Source organism: Budorcas taxicolor, chromosome 7 (genome assembly GCF_023091745.1).
Source record: "Budorcas taxicolor isolate Tak-1 chromosome 7, Takin1.1, whole genome shotgun sequence".
NCBI lineage: Eukaryota > Metazoa > Chordata > Mammalia > Artiodactyla > Bovidae > Budorcas > Budorcas taxicolor.
In genome coordinates, this window is record NC_068916.1 from 38683684 (window position 1) to 38700877 (window position 17194).

At 45.1% G+C, this 17194-nt stretch overlaps 1 non-coding gene across 1 annotated transcript; it reads left to right on the forward strand.

The window, feature by feature from the left end:
* The first annotated feature begins 6693 nt into the window (after positions 1-6693).
* On the forward strand, positions 6694-6800 carry LOC128051864 (U6 spliceosomal RNA). The gene has a single exon (XR_008199783.1). It is a non-coding gene; the product is annotated as a U6 spliceosomal RNA (small nuclear RNA).
* The last annotated feature ends 10394 nt before the right edge of the window (positions 6801-17194 follow it).

The following is a 17194-nucleotide window of genomic DNA, read 5'->3' on the forward strand; positions in this document are numbered from 1 at the left end:
CACGACTGCTGAGCCTGGGTGCTCTAGGGCCCTGGCTCATGACTGCTGAGCTGGGCGCTCTAGGGCCCTGGCCCACGACTGCTGAGCCTGGGCGCTCTAGGGCCCTGGACCAGGACTGCTGAGCCTGGGCACTCTAGGGCCCTGGCCCACGACTGCTGAGCCTCTGTGCTGCAACAGCTGAAGCCCACTTGCCTAGAGCCTGTGCTCCACAACAAGAGAAGCCACCACAATGAGCCTGGGCATCACAACAGAGCAGACCCCACCCGCCGCCGCAACTAGAGAAAGCTCACACGCAGCAACGAAGACCCATAATAAGTAAATAAAATCATTTTTAAAAATTATACAAATGAGCCTATTTACAAAATAGAAACAGACTCACAGACATAGAAAACAAACTTTACAGTTATCAAAGGAGAAAAGGGGGTGGTATAGGATTCAACAAGGAGTTTGGAATTAACAGATACACACCGTGTTATATTGGAGAAGAAAACGGCAACCCACTCCAGTATTCTTGCTTGGAGAATCCCATGGACAGAGGAGCCTAACAGGCTACAGTCTATGGGATCACAAGAGCTGGACATGACTGAGCGACTAAGCGCACCATGTTATATAAAATAGGCAAGCAACAAGGTCTTACTGTATCACACAGGGAACTGTAGTCAATATTTTGTAATAACTTCTAATGGAAAATAATCTAAAAAATATATATATATGATATATAATTATATCAGTTCAGTTCAGTCGCTCAGTCGTGTCTGACTCTTTGTGACTCCATGAATCGCAGCACACCAGGCCTCCCTGTCCACCACCAACTCCCAGAATTCACTCAAACTCACGTCCATCAAGTCGGTGATGCCATCCAGCCATCTCATCCTCTGTCATCCCCTTCTCCTGCCCACAATCCCTCTCAGCATCAGGGTCTTTTCCAGTGAGTCAACTCTTCATGTGAGGTGGCCAAAGTATTGGAGTTTCAGCTTTAATAGTCCTTACAACTTCCCTGGTAGCTCAGAGGTTAAAGCGTCTGCCTGCAGTACAGGAGACCAGGGTTCGATCCCTGGGTTGGGAAGATTCCCTGGAGAAGGAAATGGCAACCCACTCCAGTACTCTTGCCTGGAAAATCCCATGGACAGAGGAGCCTGGTAGGCTACAGTCCATGGGGAAAGAATCGGACACAACTGAACGACTTCACTCACTTACAATGAACACCCAGGACAAAAGATGGACTGGTTAGATCTCCTTGCAGTCCAAGGGACTTTCAAGAGTCTTCTCCAACACCACAGTTCAAAAGCATCAATTCTTTGGCACTCACTTTTCTTCACAGTCCAACTCTCACATCCATACATGACCAGTGGAAAAACCATAGCCTTGACTAGACGGACCTTTGTTGGCAAAGTAATGTCTCTGCTTTTTAATATGCTATCTAGGTTGGTCATAACTTTGCCTTCCAAGGAATAAGCGTCTTTTAATTTCATGGCTGCAATCACTATCTGCAGTGATTTTGGAGCCCCCCCCCAAATAAAGCCTGACACTGTTTCCCCATCTATTTGCCATGAACTGATGGGACCAGATGCTATGATCTTAGTTTCCTGAATGTTGAGCTTTAAGCCAACTTTTTCACTCTCCTCTTTCACTTTCATCAAGAGGCTTTTTAGTTCCTCTTCACTTTCTGCCATAAGGGTGGTGTCATTTGCATATCTGAGGTTATTGATATTTCTCCTGGCAATGTTTCTTCCAGTCCAGCGTTTCTCATGATGTACTCTGCATAGAAGTTAAATAAGCAGGGTGACAATATACAGCCTTGACATACTCCTTTTCCTATTTGGAACCAGTCTGTTGTTCCATGTCCAGTTCTAACTGTTGCTTCATGACCTGCATATAGGTTTCTCAAGAGGTGGGTCAGGTGGTCTGGTATTCCCATCTCTTTCTGAATTTTCCACAGTTTATTGTGATCCACACAGTCAAAGGCTTTGACATAGTCAATAAAGCAGAAATAGATGTTTTTCTGGAACTCTCTTGCTTTTTCCATGATCCAGCGGATGTTGGCAATTTGATCTCTGGTTCCTCTGCCTTTTTCTAAAACCAGCTTGAACATCTGGAAGTTCACAGTTCACGTATTGCTGAAGCCTGGCTTGGAGAATTTTGAGCATTACTTTATTAGCATGTGTGATGACGGCAATTGTGTGGTAGTTTGAGCATTCTTTGGCATTGCCTTTCTTAGGGATTAGAATGAAAACTGACCTTTTCCAGTCCTGTGGCCACTGCTGAGTTTTCCAAATTTGCTGGCATATTGAGTGCAGCACTTTCACAGCATCATCTTTCAGGATCTGAAATAACTCAACTGGAATTCCATCACCTCCACTAGCTTTGTTTGTAGTGATGCTTTCTAAGGCCCACTTGACTTCACATTCCAGGATGTCTGGCTCTAGGTGAGTGATCACGCCATCGTGATTATCTGGGTTGTGAAGATCTTTTTTGTATAGTTCTTCTGTGTATTCTTGCCACCTCTTCTTAATATCTTCTGCTTCTCTTAGGTCCATACCATTTCTGTCCTTTATCGAACCCATCTTTGCATGAAATGTTCCCTTGGTATCTCTAATTTTCTTGAAGAGACCTTTAGTCTTTCCCATTCTGTTGTTTTCCTCTATTTCTTTGCATTGATCGCTGAGGAAGGCTTTCTTATCTCTCCTTGCTATTCTTTGGAACTCTGCATTCAGATGCTTATATCTTTCCTTTTCTCCTTTGCGTTTCTCTTCTCTTCTTTTCACAGCTATTTGTAAGGCCTCCCCAGACAGCTATTTTGCTTTTTTGCATTTCTTTTCCATGGGGATGGTCTTGATCCCTGTCTCCTCTACAATGTCACGAACCTCATTCCATAGCTCATCAGGCACTCTGTCTATCAGATCTAGTCCCTTAAATCTATTTCTCATTTCCACTGTATAATCATAAGGGATTTGATTTAGGTCATACCTGAATGGTCTAGTGGTTTTCCCTACTTTCTTCAGTTTAAGTCTGAATTTGGCAATAAGGAGTTCATGATCTGAGCTATAGTCAGCTCCGGGTCTTGTTTTTGCTGACTGTATAAAGCTTCTCCATCTTTGGCTGCAAAGACTATAATCAATCTGATTTTGGTGTTGACCATCTGGTGATGTCCATGTGTAGAGTCTCTTGTGTTGTTGGAAGAGGGTGTTTGCTATGACCAGTGCGTTCTCTTGGCAAAACTCTATTAGTCTTTGCCCTGCTTCATTCCGTACTCCAAGGCCAAATTTGCCTGTTACTCCAGGTGTTTCTTGACTTCCTACTTTTGCATTCCAGTCCCCTATAATGAAAAGGACATATTTTTTTTGGGTGTTAGTTCTAAAAGGTCTTGTAGGTCTTCATAGAACCGTTCAACTTCGGCTTCTTCAACGTTACTGGTTGGGGCATAGGCTCAGATTATTGTGATATTGAATAGTTATATATAACTATACATATAATTGAAAGACTTTTCTGTATACCTGAAACTAACACAACATTGTAAATCAACTATACTTCAATTTAAAAGAAGTTTCAATTGCTCATTTCTCCATCAAACTTACTCTGAGGATGACATCTCCCTGTCCATCTACTTCATGGACCCAGGTGGCCACCTCAAATGAGCACCCTAGGAAACCTATTTGTTCATTCAAATCATCTTCCAAATCTGGCAGGTGCTCTTGTGCTGGGCATCACATGTCCTATGCACCCCATATGGTCATCCTGTTAACAGGCCAGGTTTCCATTGCCCTCTGCCTGACCATATGGCCAGGCCATTGGCCCCTGCCTGTGAGTCAGTAAAAACCCAGCTATAGGGTCTTTTTACTATTGTTCAGTCCTTCCACCACTGGTAGGAAAAATGCAAATCAGCCCCCTGAGTTGATTTGCTTTGATTTTCTTCTATCAGAGTGGTAGCCTGCCAAATAGGAAGGGGTCCACTCACTGTGGAGCTTCTGCCCACAAACCAAACAGCTCTTTGTTGGCCATGGAGGGCAGCTCATAGCGCACTGCACAAGTAGCCTGTAGCCATAGGATCCAGCAGCTCTTTTTTTTTTTTCAAATTTCAAACTTTTTATTTTGTATTGGGGTATAGCTGATTAACAATGTTGTAGAAGTTTCAGGTCAATAGTGAAGGGACTCCACCATACATATACATGGATCCAGGCTTCCCTGGTGGCTCAGTAGAGAATCCACTGCAATGCAGAAGTCACTGGAGACACAGGTTCGATCCCTGGGTAAGGAAGATCCCCTGGAGGAGGAAATGGCAACCTGCTCCAATTATGCTTGCCTGAAAAATCCCATGGACAGAGGAGTCTCGCGGGCTACAGTCCATAAACAGACAGATGTAGACATGACCGAAGTGACTTGCAACTTAGCACACATGCATACGTGTTCTCTCCCAAAGCCCCCTCCTCTGCAGGCTGGCACATAACACTGAGCAGAGTTCCATGTGCTATATACTAGGTCCTGTTGGTTATCCATTTTGAATATAGCACTGAACACAACCTTCCCACACTTCGTAACCACCCCTTTCCCCAGGCAACTGTAAGTGTGTTTTCTAAGCCTGTGAGTCTCTTTCTGTTTTGAAAGTTCATTTGCACCATTTCTTTTTAGATTCCACATATAAGAGACGTCTATAATGTTTCTCCTCTGTCTGACTGACTTCATTCAGTATGACTCTCCCTAGGTCCATCCATTTTGCTGCAAATGGCATTATTTTCTTCTTTTGAATGGCCGAGTATTATTCCATTGTATATATTTCCCACATTTTCTTTATCCATCTGTCTGTTGGTGGACATTTAGGTTGCTTCCATGTCTTGGTTATTGTAAGAACGTGCTTCAGTGAACACTGAGGTGCATGTATCCTTTCTGATCATACTTTCCTCCAGATGTATGTCCAGAAGTGGGGCTGCAGGGTCATATGGCAGCTCTATTTTCAGTTTGTTAAGGAACCTCCATCCTGTTCTCCACAGTGGCTGTGCACTAAGTTGCTCAATCGTGTCCAACTCTTTGTGACCCCATGGACTGTAGCCCGCCAGGCTCCTCTGTCCATGGGATTTTCCAGACAAGAGTACTGGTGTGGGTTGCCATGCCCTCCTCTAGGGATCTTCCCGACCTGAGGAGTAAATCCACATCTCTTTCATCTCCTGCACTAGCAGGCAGGTTCTTTACCATTAGCACCGCCTGGTACATAACAGCTGTACCAATTTACATTCCTGCCAACAGTGTAGGAAGGTTCCCTTCTCTCCCTACCCTCGCCAGCATTTGTCGTTTGTGGATTTTTTTATGATGATCCAGCAGCTCTTTAGGTGGTTCCGAATCAGCCCTGGAGGAGAAGAGTAAGTATCACCTGGCATTCTGTGGCATATTCCTGTATGAAACACTTCCATTGTATAACGGAACACTCCTGGGCATTGCTCTCCCCATGAGAGTATTTCTCCATCATCACCCAAGGCATAATGAGGGTTTCAGGTTCAAGGTTATTTAATGTCTCTCAGTCATAGGGGAAATCTCAAAGCCCAAAAGCAAGCTGTGTGTGTGTGCTTAGGGGCTCAGTCGTGTCCAAGTCTTTTAGTAATAATTTTCTCTCAACTGTGAATGTTCTGGTCCCAAATCCCAGAAGTTGCCACTAGGTGGCACTCACAGGCTTTTGCTATCAACTCCAGTCTACACTGCACATTGGGGTTTGGAATTGCAAATCAACAACCAGAGGAGGCAATGGCACCCCACTCCAGTACTCTAGCCTGGAAAATCCCATGGATGGAGGAGCTTTGTAGGCTGCAGGAGTTGGACACGACTGAGCGACTTCACTTTCACTTTTCACTTTCATGCATTGGAGAAGGAAATGGCAACCCACTCCAGTGTTCTTGCCTGGAGAATCCCAGGGACAGGGGAGCCTGGTGGGCTGCTGTCTATGGGGTCGCACAGAGTCGGACACAACTGAAGTGACTCAGCAGCAGCAGCAACTTGTATGGGCTCAGGCACGCTCACAGTTTCCCATTTAATGTTTCCAATCAATATTGGAGGAAGGGTAGATTCCCATGCCTCCTGTTTTACAATGCTGGTAGGGGAAGCCTTCCCCAGTCAGATACAGTATCCATCCTCACAATACATTCAGGTACAGAAGACACAACCACTTCATACAGTCTTGATGTGGGTTCAATCCCTGGGTCAGGAAGATTCCCCGAAGTAGGAAATGGCAACCCACTCCCGTATTCTGGCCTGGGGAAATCCCATGGACAGAGGAGCCTGGCGGGCTATATCCATGGGGTCACAGAGTCAGACGAGATTGAGTGACTGAACAACAGCAAAGTAGACGCAACCACTTCATGTAGTCTGTCCATGTTTTCGATTTTCATCCAGACTTTCACCTTTATCCCGTTTATCCTCCCAATTCAGCTATAGCACTGTTCACATACAGATTTTGGAATCACAGTGCACGGGGCTCCCATAGCAAGGAGTCCCAGAAAAGTCTCTTCTCCATCCTCTGACCATGTTACTCACTCAAGTTTGGATGGCCTTGGGTCTCCAGCAGGGGTCAGTTCTTATCTTGATTATATTGCAGGGCCATTGCCCCAGATAATTGGAGGCCTCTAGCCATCTTTGTCTTCCAGCTTTAAAAATTCCTCCACAAAGAATAAATAAAGCAAAGTTATTTAGGGCCCTTCGCTATCAGAGCCTGTATTCACTTCAGCAGTGCGTACACTAAAATTGGAATGATACAGAGAAGATTAGCATGGCCCCTGTGCAAGAATGACATGCAAATCTGTAAAGTGTTCCAAGTTTAAAAATATATATAACTTATATAACATGTGCATGTGTGCATGTGTGTGTGTGTTGAGTCACTTCAGTTGTGTCCAACTCTTTGTGACCCTATGGACTGTAGCCAATCAGGCTCCTCTAGCCATACGATTCTCCAGGCAAGAATACTGGAGTGGGCTGCCATGCCATTCCTCCAGGGGATCTTCCCAACCCAGGGATTGAACCCACATTTCTTATGTCTCCTGCATTGGCAGGTGGGTGCTTTACCACTAGCGCCATCGGGGAAGCCCACAATGTAACATATGTAATATATACATATCTTCACTGTGGTGTCAGTATCATTTCTCCCTTCAGTAGTGGCCTTGATACTAGTGCCTGTAGCTCAGACCAGCTGTAATCCAAGCTTGGCCCAGTCTCAGGATCTGCAACACTCTTTTGCTTTCATTTTAGCAATTACAGATAATAACCAAGGCAGAATGTATTCTTTGCTTATTTCTTGTTACTTTGATTTCCTTATGCATCCAGTGAACCAACTCTGTGGGAGCAGATTCTATCATTTCTAAGTTCTATTACTGATTTTTTAATATATATTTAACTTTTTACTTATCTATTTTTGGCCGTACTAGCCTTTGCTGCTGTGCCTGGGCTTTCTCCAGTTGCGGCGAGCAGGGGCTACACTTTGTCGCAGTGTGTGGGCTTCTCCTTGCAGTGGCTTCCCTTGTGGAGCACAGGCTCCAGGACGTGCAGGCTCAGTAGTTAGGGCACATGGGCTCTAAACAGCTGGCTCAATTGTTGTGGAGGCTTAGCTGCCCTGAGGCATGTGAATACCAGATCACCTGACCTGCCTCCCCAGAAATGTGTATGCAGATCAGGAAGCAACTGTTAGAACTAGACATGGAACAATGGACTGGTTTCAAATTGGGAAAGGAGTACGTCAAGGCTGTTATATTGTCACCCTGCTTATTTAACTTATATGCAGAGTATATCATGCGAAATTATGGGCTGGATGAAGTACAAGCTGGAATCAAGATTGCCGGGAGAAATATCAATAACCTCAGATATGCAGATGACTACCCTTATGGCAGAAAGCGAAGAGCAACTAAAAAGTCCCTTGATGAAAGTAAAAGAGGAGAGTGAAAAACTCAACATTGGCTTAAAACTCAACACTCAAAAAACTAAGATCATGCCATCTGGTCCCATCACTTCGTGGCAAATAGATGGGGAAACAATGGAAAGTGACAGACTTTATTCTTTTGGGCTCCAAAGTCACTGCAGACGGTGACGGCAGCTGTGAAATTAAAAGATGCTTACTCCTTGGAAGAAAAGTTATGACCAACCTAGACAGCATATTAGAAAGTAGAGACATTACTTTGCCAACAAAGGTCCATCTAGTCAAAGCTACAGTTTTTCCAGGCATGTATGGATGTGAGAGTTGGACCATAAAGAAAGCTGAGCGCTGAAGAATTGATGCTTTTGAACTGTGCTGTTGGAGAAGATTTTGAGAGTCCCTTGGACTGCAAGGAGATCCAACCAGTCCACCCTGAAGGAGATCAGTCTTGAAGATTCATTGGAAGGACTGATGCTGAAGCTGAAGCTTTAATATTTTGGCCACCTGATGGGAAGAACTGACTCATAGGAAAAGACTCTGATGCTGGGAAAGACTGAAGGCAGGAGGAGAAGAGAACAACAGAGGATGAGATTGTTGGATGGCATCACCGACTTGATCGACATAAGTTTGAGCAAGCTCCAGGAGTTGGTGATGAACAGTGAAGCCTGGCCTGCTGCAGTCCATGGGGTAGCAAAGAGTTGGACATGACTGAGCAGCTGAACTGACTGCCTGGGGCATACGAGATCTTCTCAGACCAGGGAATGAACCAGTGGCCCCTGCACTGGAAGGTGGATTCTTAACCACTGGGCCACCGAGAAGTCCCTTCCTTAATCTTTAAGAATGTCCATCTTTTTCATCTCTTCCCAGAGTTTTCTAGGATACTTCTCATAAAAGAAATATTCACATACTGAGGTATGAAAAAGTCATTCTGGCTTAAACATGAGCTAACTAATTTTATGCTAACTAGAATAGCCTATTTATGATCCAGCAAACATACCTTATACATCTGCTTTAATTATTTTTAAAAAGACCTCATCCACCAGAAGTAGACTGTTCCATGTTAAAAACAAAGAATTAGGGCTTCCCAGGTGACTCAGTGGTAAAGAGTCTGCCTGCCAATGCAGGTGACACAGGTTTGATACCTGATCTTGGAAGATTCCATATGCCCTGGACCAACTAGGCCCACCCACCACAGCCACTGAGTCTGTGCTCTAGAGCCCAGGGGCTGCAACTGCTGAAGTCTGCATACCCTGGAACCTTGGCTCCACAACAGAAGGGACCACTGCAGTGAGAAGCCTGAGCACCAGAGCTAGGGAGTAGCTCCAGCTCGCCACAACTAGGGGAGAGCCTGTGCAGCAACGAAGACCCAGCACAGCCACAAATAGATAAAAAATTTAAATTAATAACTAAAGATTAAATAAGTGTCTTTTATTTAAAAAAAAAGATTAAATAAGTGACCAATTTTCCAGGACAGAATACTGGAGTGGGTAGCCTTTCCCTTCTCCAAAGGATCTTCCCAACCCAGGGATCAAACCCAGGTCTCTCACAATGCAGGCAGATTCTTTACCAGCTGAGCCACAAGGGAAGCCCAAAAATACTGGAGTGGGTAGCCTATCCCTTCTCCAGGGGATCTTCCCAACCCAGGAATCAAACCGGGGTCTCCTGCATTGCAGGCAGATTCTTTACCAACTGAGCTATAAGGGAAGCCCTGTGACCAACCTAGATAGCATATTAAAAAGCAGAGACATTACTTTGCCAACAAAGGTCCGTCTAGCCAAAGCTATGGTTTTTCCAGTGGTCATGTATGGATGTGAGAGTTGGACTACAAAGAAAGCTGAGAGCTGAAGAATTGATGCTTTCGAACTGTGGTGTTGGAGAAGACTGTGGTGTTGAGAGTCCCTTGGACTGCAAGGAGATCCAACTAGTCAACCCTAAAGGAAATCAATCCTGAATATTCACTGGAAGGATTCATGCTGAAGCTGAAACTCCAATACTTTGGCCACCTGATGTGAAGAACTGACTCATTTGAAAAGACTCTGATGCTGGGAAAGATTAAAGGCGGGAGGAGAAGGGGATGACAGAGGATGAGTTGGTTGGATGGCATCACCGACTCTATGGACATGAGTTTGAGCAAGCTCTGAGAGTTGGTGATTGACAGGGAAGCATGGCGTGCTACAGTCCGTGGGGTAGCAAATAGTTGGACATGACTGAGTGACTGAACTTAAGTGTCTCTTGCTTCCTGGGACACCAGTGCTGGTACCCTTGGATGATAAGACTACGTTTCACATGCCAAGGTTATACTGATTCAATGTATATGTGCTGATCTGATTTTTTTTTAAAAAAACAAAATCCTGAAGGACTGTATCCCTGACTTTGATGTTCTTTGCTCTGACCAGACATAAAACCGTGCTATAAACCATGTTTCTCTGGAGCAGTCCCTCAGAGTAATCTGAGAGGCTGTCTTCTGGGCTATAGCCCTCAGTTTGGCTCAAATACAACTCTTTTCTATTCCTATTATAGACTGTTTATTGTTTTCATCCACACTTCTTTGACTGGATCTTTTGATTTACTAGTTTGTTGAATATATGTTGTTACTCAACCCATCTACTGAGTTCCTTATGTCAACAATGATACGTTTCAGGCCCCTTATCTCCAGTAGATTCTTCCTAACTGCTTGTTCTTCATGTTCAGGAGCCTCCTGGGTCTGAGGAAATCCTTACTGGCAGGTCTATGCAGTTGGCTTCACTAGTACAAGTTGTTCCATCTCCTCTTTGCAGTTCCTGCAAGTCTCAGATCGCCAGAGGACCCACAATCCTACCTGCCTGGTATTAATAAAAGAGGCCCAAGTGAGTCTGCTGTCAACTCTGCCCTGATGGTGAACCTACTGTGGGGGAGACTACACCTCAGGGCTGAGGGCCTCTCAGGTACATTTTGGTCCCATCATTTTGAATTTTCTCACCCCCTCCCCACGTACCCCCGCCACGTGTGTGTGTGTCTGTGTGTGTGTGTGTGCGTGTGTGCCTGTGTGTGTGCTAAATCACTTCAGTCATGTCTGACTCTTTGCAACCCCGTGGACCATAACCCGCCAGGCTCCTCTGTCCATGGGATTCTCCAGGCAAGAACACTGGAGTGAGTTCATGCCCTCCTTCAGGGGATCTTCCTGACCCAGGGATCTAGCCCAGGTCTCTTAAGCACAGTGGCAGGCGGGTTTCCTTACAGCTAGCGCCACCTGGGAAGCCCCTCCAGAAGTCGTTTTCTATGAGACGCACTGTGTGATTCACTCCTGGCTTCCTCCCTGCTCTCACTCCTGTGACTCATGTATTCTGTCTGCAAGCCCTGAGATCACTCAAGGTCAAATGACTGAAACTGAAATGCGTAACTTCATTTTCGCTATTATATATTATATATAATCTTCTGATACATAAGTTCATCTACGTTTGCTGATATAACTGATACTTTGTGGTGTCAACTATCTTTTACCATGTCATATTCGCTCTGTATTGTTTTATTTTTAGGTCTTCCCAGGTGGCTCAGTGGTAAAAAGTCAGCCTGCAATGCAGGAGACCCAAGTCTGATTCCTGGGTCAGGAAGATCGCCTGGAGAAGGAAATGGCAACCCACTCCAGTATTCTTGCCTGGAGAATCCCATGGACGACAGAACCTGGCAGAGGACAGTCCATGGAGTTGCAAAGAGTCAGACACCACTGAAGTGACTGAAACAGCAACAAACTCTCTGTATGATTAGTTTGCTGTTGCTTTTGTGTTTCTTTTGGAAGTGAGGTTTGTATTTCTGGTTAGTGGTTATTTTTCAGTTAATTACTTCTGTGAGGCCCTCAGGGCTTTGACCTTATTTAGGTGTCTGCTATTTTATTTGCCAGCTCTGAGTGCCATCCTTGGATGCTGACCTGTTCTCTCTGTGAGAATCGGTGAGCTCACCGTGCTTTCCCCATGCTCTCCCCATCCCCCACTGTTCAGTCACTGTTAGCACATACAAAGTTTATGTACATTTTCTCCACCCTTTTCCTATCTTTGTTTTATAGTTTGACCCACAGATAACATATTCCAGGCATCAAGAGCTTTTTGCCAGTTTCTCAGATCATCTCCTTTTTGGATAAATTTCATCCTCAAAGGACTTGTGAATGGGTATTCCCTGTTTCTGTATTTTTAAAGCTGTTTTTTTCTAGCATCTTAATACTTAAAGGATTACTTGTCTGCATATGAAGTCATTGGTTTACACTCTCATACACTGTTTCTTTTTAAAAATACTATTACTTAATTTAATTTATTTATATTTATTTTATTTTTGGCTATGCTGGGTCTTTGTTGCTGCTCAGGCTTTTCTCTAGTTGCAGCAAGGGGGGCTACTCTTCATTGCAGTGCTCAGAATTTGGCAAGACAGAATCCCATTCTTTCGAGGTGCCATGTCCAAGAAGGTACCATAGCTGAGTCTTCAGAGAGCCACTCCACATTTCCATGAGTCAGCACTTCTGGACAACAGGCTATGTGGTAAGACTATGACAGAGAAGAATGAGCCTGACTGCATACGGGACCTATTCCTGCAGCTGTGCCCTCTGCACTCTGTTGCCTGTGCCTGGTCTTGCTGGTTCTGAACATCTGTAAAAGAATATTCCTTGCAGCCTGAAATAGACATACTAGCTCCTTCTCAATGCTCCGCCTCACAGGCTTTAAAAGTATATAGCACTTTTCCAGTCAAATAGAGATAAAAAGTTGTAGAACAGAAAGTAACAACTGTCTTGTTGGAAGATTGTATGTGAGCAGATCTATGCAGACAGCTGCAAGAACAAAGGATTAAAGAATCAAGAAGTCTGCAACGACCAGTCACACCTCCTCCCCTTTCAGTACCAAAAAAGACTGCACTCTAACTCAGGTAGAATGGTTCTTTGGAACGCTCGTCCATCACGTTGGTCTGCTGGCTTCCTGAATAAAGTCATTACTCCTTGTATCAACACCTTGTCTCTTGATTTATTGGCCGGTCATGCTGGGCCCTGGGGCTTCCCTTGTGACTCGAGGTGAAGAATCCAGGAGATTGCTATGCAGGAAATGTGGGTTCAGTACCTGAGTGGGGAAGATCCCCTGGAGAAGGAAATGGTAACCCACTCCAGTATTCTTACCTGGGAAATCCCATGGACAGATGAGCCTGGCAGGCTATAGTCCCTGGGGTTGCCAAAAAGAGTTGGACACAAATTTTCAATCAAACAATAATACCCAGGGAGGAGTAGGAGCTTGGACTCAGTAACAAGACCAGTTAATGCCATTAGCATGGACCCAATGCTGCGTCTTTGTAGTGGAATTAATTTCTTGGTCAGAAGCAACACTGTGCAGAGAACCATGACAGTGGGTAGATCACTGTGTGCGTCCAGAATGGCGGAGCTAAAAGAAGCATCAGAAGCAAGGAAGACAAATCTAGTCTCAGATCTATAGATCAAGTGAAGTGAAAGTGGTAGTCGTTTCCGTCGTGTCCGACTCTTTGCGACCCCGTGGACTGTAGCCCACCAGCTTCCTCTGTCCATGGAGTTCTCCAGGCAAGAATGCCGGGGTGGGTAGCCTACCTTCTCCAGGGGATCCTCCTGACCCAGGGATCAAACCCGGGTCTCCTGCATTTGCAGGCAGACTCTTTACCGTCTGAGCCACCAGGGAAGCCCAACGATATGCCAAGGAAGACAAATCTACACTCAGATCTAGATCAAGGGTCTGTGTCTATTTCCGTAAGAGTGAATTCCTTTCTCCTCCATGATGGGAAAGAGAATACAATCAACCAGAAACCAGGAAAGTGGCTCCTCTTCCTTCGTCAGGGGCTCAGGGCTGGTCTCTGCAGCTGTCGTACAGCTCACTCAGCAGCGGCATGACCCGGTCAGATGTGGTCAGGAGAAGTCCGCGGTACTGAACGGCGCACAGGCTCTGCTGCTGCCACCAAGGCCACTTTGCTCATGGGTCCACTGAGCCTGCCGTGGCTGGGAAAGGCTGATGGACACCCACAGGCGTTATTTTGTCACCTAATTATGAAGAGCCTCTTCTGCATAGATGCCCTTTGGTGGGCATCCACACAGAACACAAAAAACTTCAGTCTGCTCCCTTCCAAGAGGTCCAAATATATTCTTCTCCAGATGTCCTCATTATTAATTTTCCAATTTTGATCCTCTTAAGACTTTGACAATCCAGCCAAACAATTAGCCACTGGCCATAAATCATGGTACACCCATTCTTCCAGGCATTTCTCACTCCAGACAAAGTGCACAGCCAGATGTGCTGCCCAGAGGATTTCTCTTCACCTCTGACCCCAATTCAAGAGGGCCAGAGTCAGGGAAAAGCAGATTTGAAGATGTTATACAATTGGCTTGGAAGATGGAGAAAGAGGTTTTAAGTCAAATAATGCAGGTGGCTTCTAGAAGCTGGACAAGGCAAGAAAATGGATGACCCCCTAGAGTGTCTAGAAGGAACCCAGCCCTGCTGTCCCCTCGATTTAGCCAGTGAGATTTCTGACCTACAGTAGGGCTGTCCACTGGAGCTGCCTGCTTCTGAATGTCAAATCTTCTCATGCAGACCATCTGGAAACCAGGCTCAAGTTCTTTCTCTCTCAGTCAACTGGCTAAGAAGGCTCTCCATGAGGTCACAGGCCTGGACTGATGGCAAGAGGCAAACCCAGGAGCTGGCAGCAAAGGAGTCCAAGCCAGCCCGTGGTGTACCCTGCGTGTGCCTCTGGACATGCCCAGGCCCAGTCTCTAGTCTGCTCTGCTGTGGCTGGGTGCACCCAAGGACAATCTAAGGACAACAATGCCAAGTTCGTTATGGGCAACTCAGGCTGCATCATCACCTGATGTCCCATGGTTAGGCCTTTCCAACCCAAAGCCAGAAAATATTTCTCAAAGGGAGAATGGTTCTATATGCAAAGGAGGGGATGAATTTGCTCTAAAACCCTGAGGTCTGTGCTGTAATTTTCTTGGTGCTTTCCAGAAGCTCTGCACAGCATTCCTATTTATCACAGACACAGCGAGTGTCATTGGTTCTGCTGGATCATAAGGCCCAAGGGTTGGGGAAGCTTTTACTGCTGCACAGCCTGCCCTTGTTCTGGTCTCCTCTCAAACCCAGGTGGCTGGGACTTCCCTGGTGGAGCTAAGACTCCAAGCTCCTAACACAAGGGATCCAGGTTTGATCCCTGGTCAAGGAAATAGACCCCACATGCCTCAACTAAAAGATTCTGCATTCTGCAACTAAAGAGCGCTGTAACTGAGCCCTGATACAGCCAAATGAATAAATAATAATATAGAAAAAAGGTGGCTTTCCAGGCGGCTCTCGCTGGGTAAGGGATCAGACACAAACATGGGGCGTGTTGTCTCTCCACTCTGAAAAGACTCACCAAGAACTATGCCTCTCTTTTTTGGTGGTAGGTTGTGGAAGGTGCGTTTGAAATGAAGAAGTGGTGGACCCCTGAAATTTTATGAGGTTTTATGAGGTTCATACTGCTCACCATATGACTCGCGTGCATCTTATTAAGATATCCAAAGTATCTGCTATTTCTTGTTTATCAGACCAGTCAACATCACGTCAGTGCAGAGGATCAGCATCAGGTTTTCTGGAACGTCAAGGTGGTCGAGTGGTCTATGGATTATATTACAGCCAAGCAGGAGAGCTGACATATCCCTGAGGTAGGACCGAAAGCAAGTTGCTGGTCCCAGTAGGTGAAAAAAAAACACTGTGTTTGGAGAGCCTTACAAATTGGTATAGAGAAAAAGGCATTAGCTAGATCAACAGCTACCAACTGTCAGGAGATGTGCTGAATTGCTCCAGTGACAGGCTCCAGTGACGCCTGGGACAGCAGCTGCAATCTGAGTCACCAGCAGCCAACAGCTGAGTTAAGTGGGGATGTGGCATTAAGCTCTGCAGCTCCCCTTGGGAGGCAGTCTTGTTTCCAGGTTCCTATTTTGGTACAGAGGAGTGGCTTCTGGAGCTTTCACTCCAAGGGGTAGGGAACCAACACCAGCATCCTTCCAGTTGCCAGGTATATCTTTTCCAATCATACATTCAAGAATTGAAGAAATATCAATTGAGGGACTTCCCATCCAGTGGTTAAGAGACCACTGGCCAATGCAAGGGGCACGGGTTCAATCCCTGGCTCAGGAAGATCCCACATATGGTGGAGCAACTAAGCCCGAGAACCACAACAACTGAGCCTACATTCTTCAACCCCTGAAGGCCGCATGCCCTAGAGCCTGTGCTCTGCAACAAGAGAAGCCCCCGCAAGGAGGAGCCCAGGCACTGCAACTAGAGAGTAGCCCCCGCTCTCTGCAACGAGAAGGCCCATGCACAGAAAGGAAGATCCAGTGCAATCAAAAATTAATAATTGTTTTAAAAAAAGAAATATCAATTGATTTTTGACAAGGGTGCCAGACAATTCAATGTGAAAAAAGTCTTTTCAACAAATGGTGCCAGGACGACTGGATACCACATGGAAAACAATGAAGCTGGACCTCTTTCATATACCACGCACAAAAATGAACTCAAAATGGATTGTGGGCCTAGATGAATGAGCTAACACTATAAAACTCTTAAAGTGTAAAAGTAAACCTTTGTGACCTTGGGTTAGGCAAAGCCTCTTTAGATCTGACATCAAACACACACACACACACACACACACACGACAGATAAATTGAACTTCATAAAAATAAAAAACTTTGAGTACCTCTAGTACTTGATGAACTAGAGATCTTGATTTTAAATACCATTCTCCAATGAAAGGAACCAGGGCTCCTTGGAGAAATGGCTGATTCCAGGACCAGGTAGGAATTATATAAGATGAGACTGAAACGTCTTATAGTGCCAGAAAGCAAATAAGTGATAAACACACACAGTGATGGGAAGATGTCAAAGGAACCCAGGACCAACTGAAAGCAGAGTTGGAACAATTTGAGCAACCAAATAAAGTTGTAATGGTGTATAAAAGAGTCCATACTGATACAGATAAATGACTGACTAAATAAATGAGAAGGAGAGACAAGTCACCCATGCAAAAGAATTCTGAATAATATATATGGCTACTCTGCCCTCAAGGAGTTGGCATAACTCCACAGTTCTTAAATGGAGGCTACACATAGTGTGGCCATAACTCCAGTTTAATTAAGAGAGATACATCAATTAAAAATAAAAAAAGAGAGATACATCAATTAAAAATAAAAAAAGAAAAATACATCAGATAAACTTAAACTGAAGAACATCCTAAGAAAAAACACCTAACCTATACTCCTCAAAACTGCCAAGGTCATCAAGAACAAGGAAAGTCTGAGAAATTGTCACCACC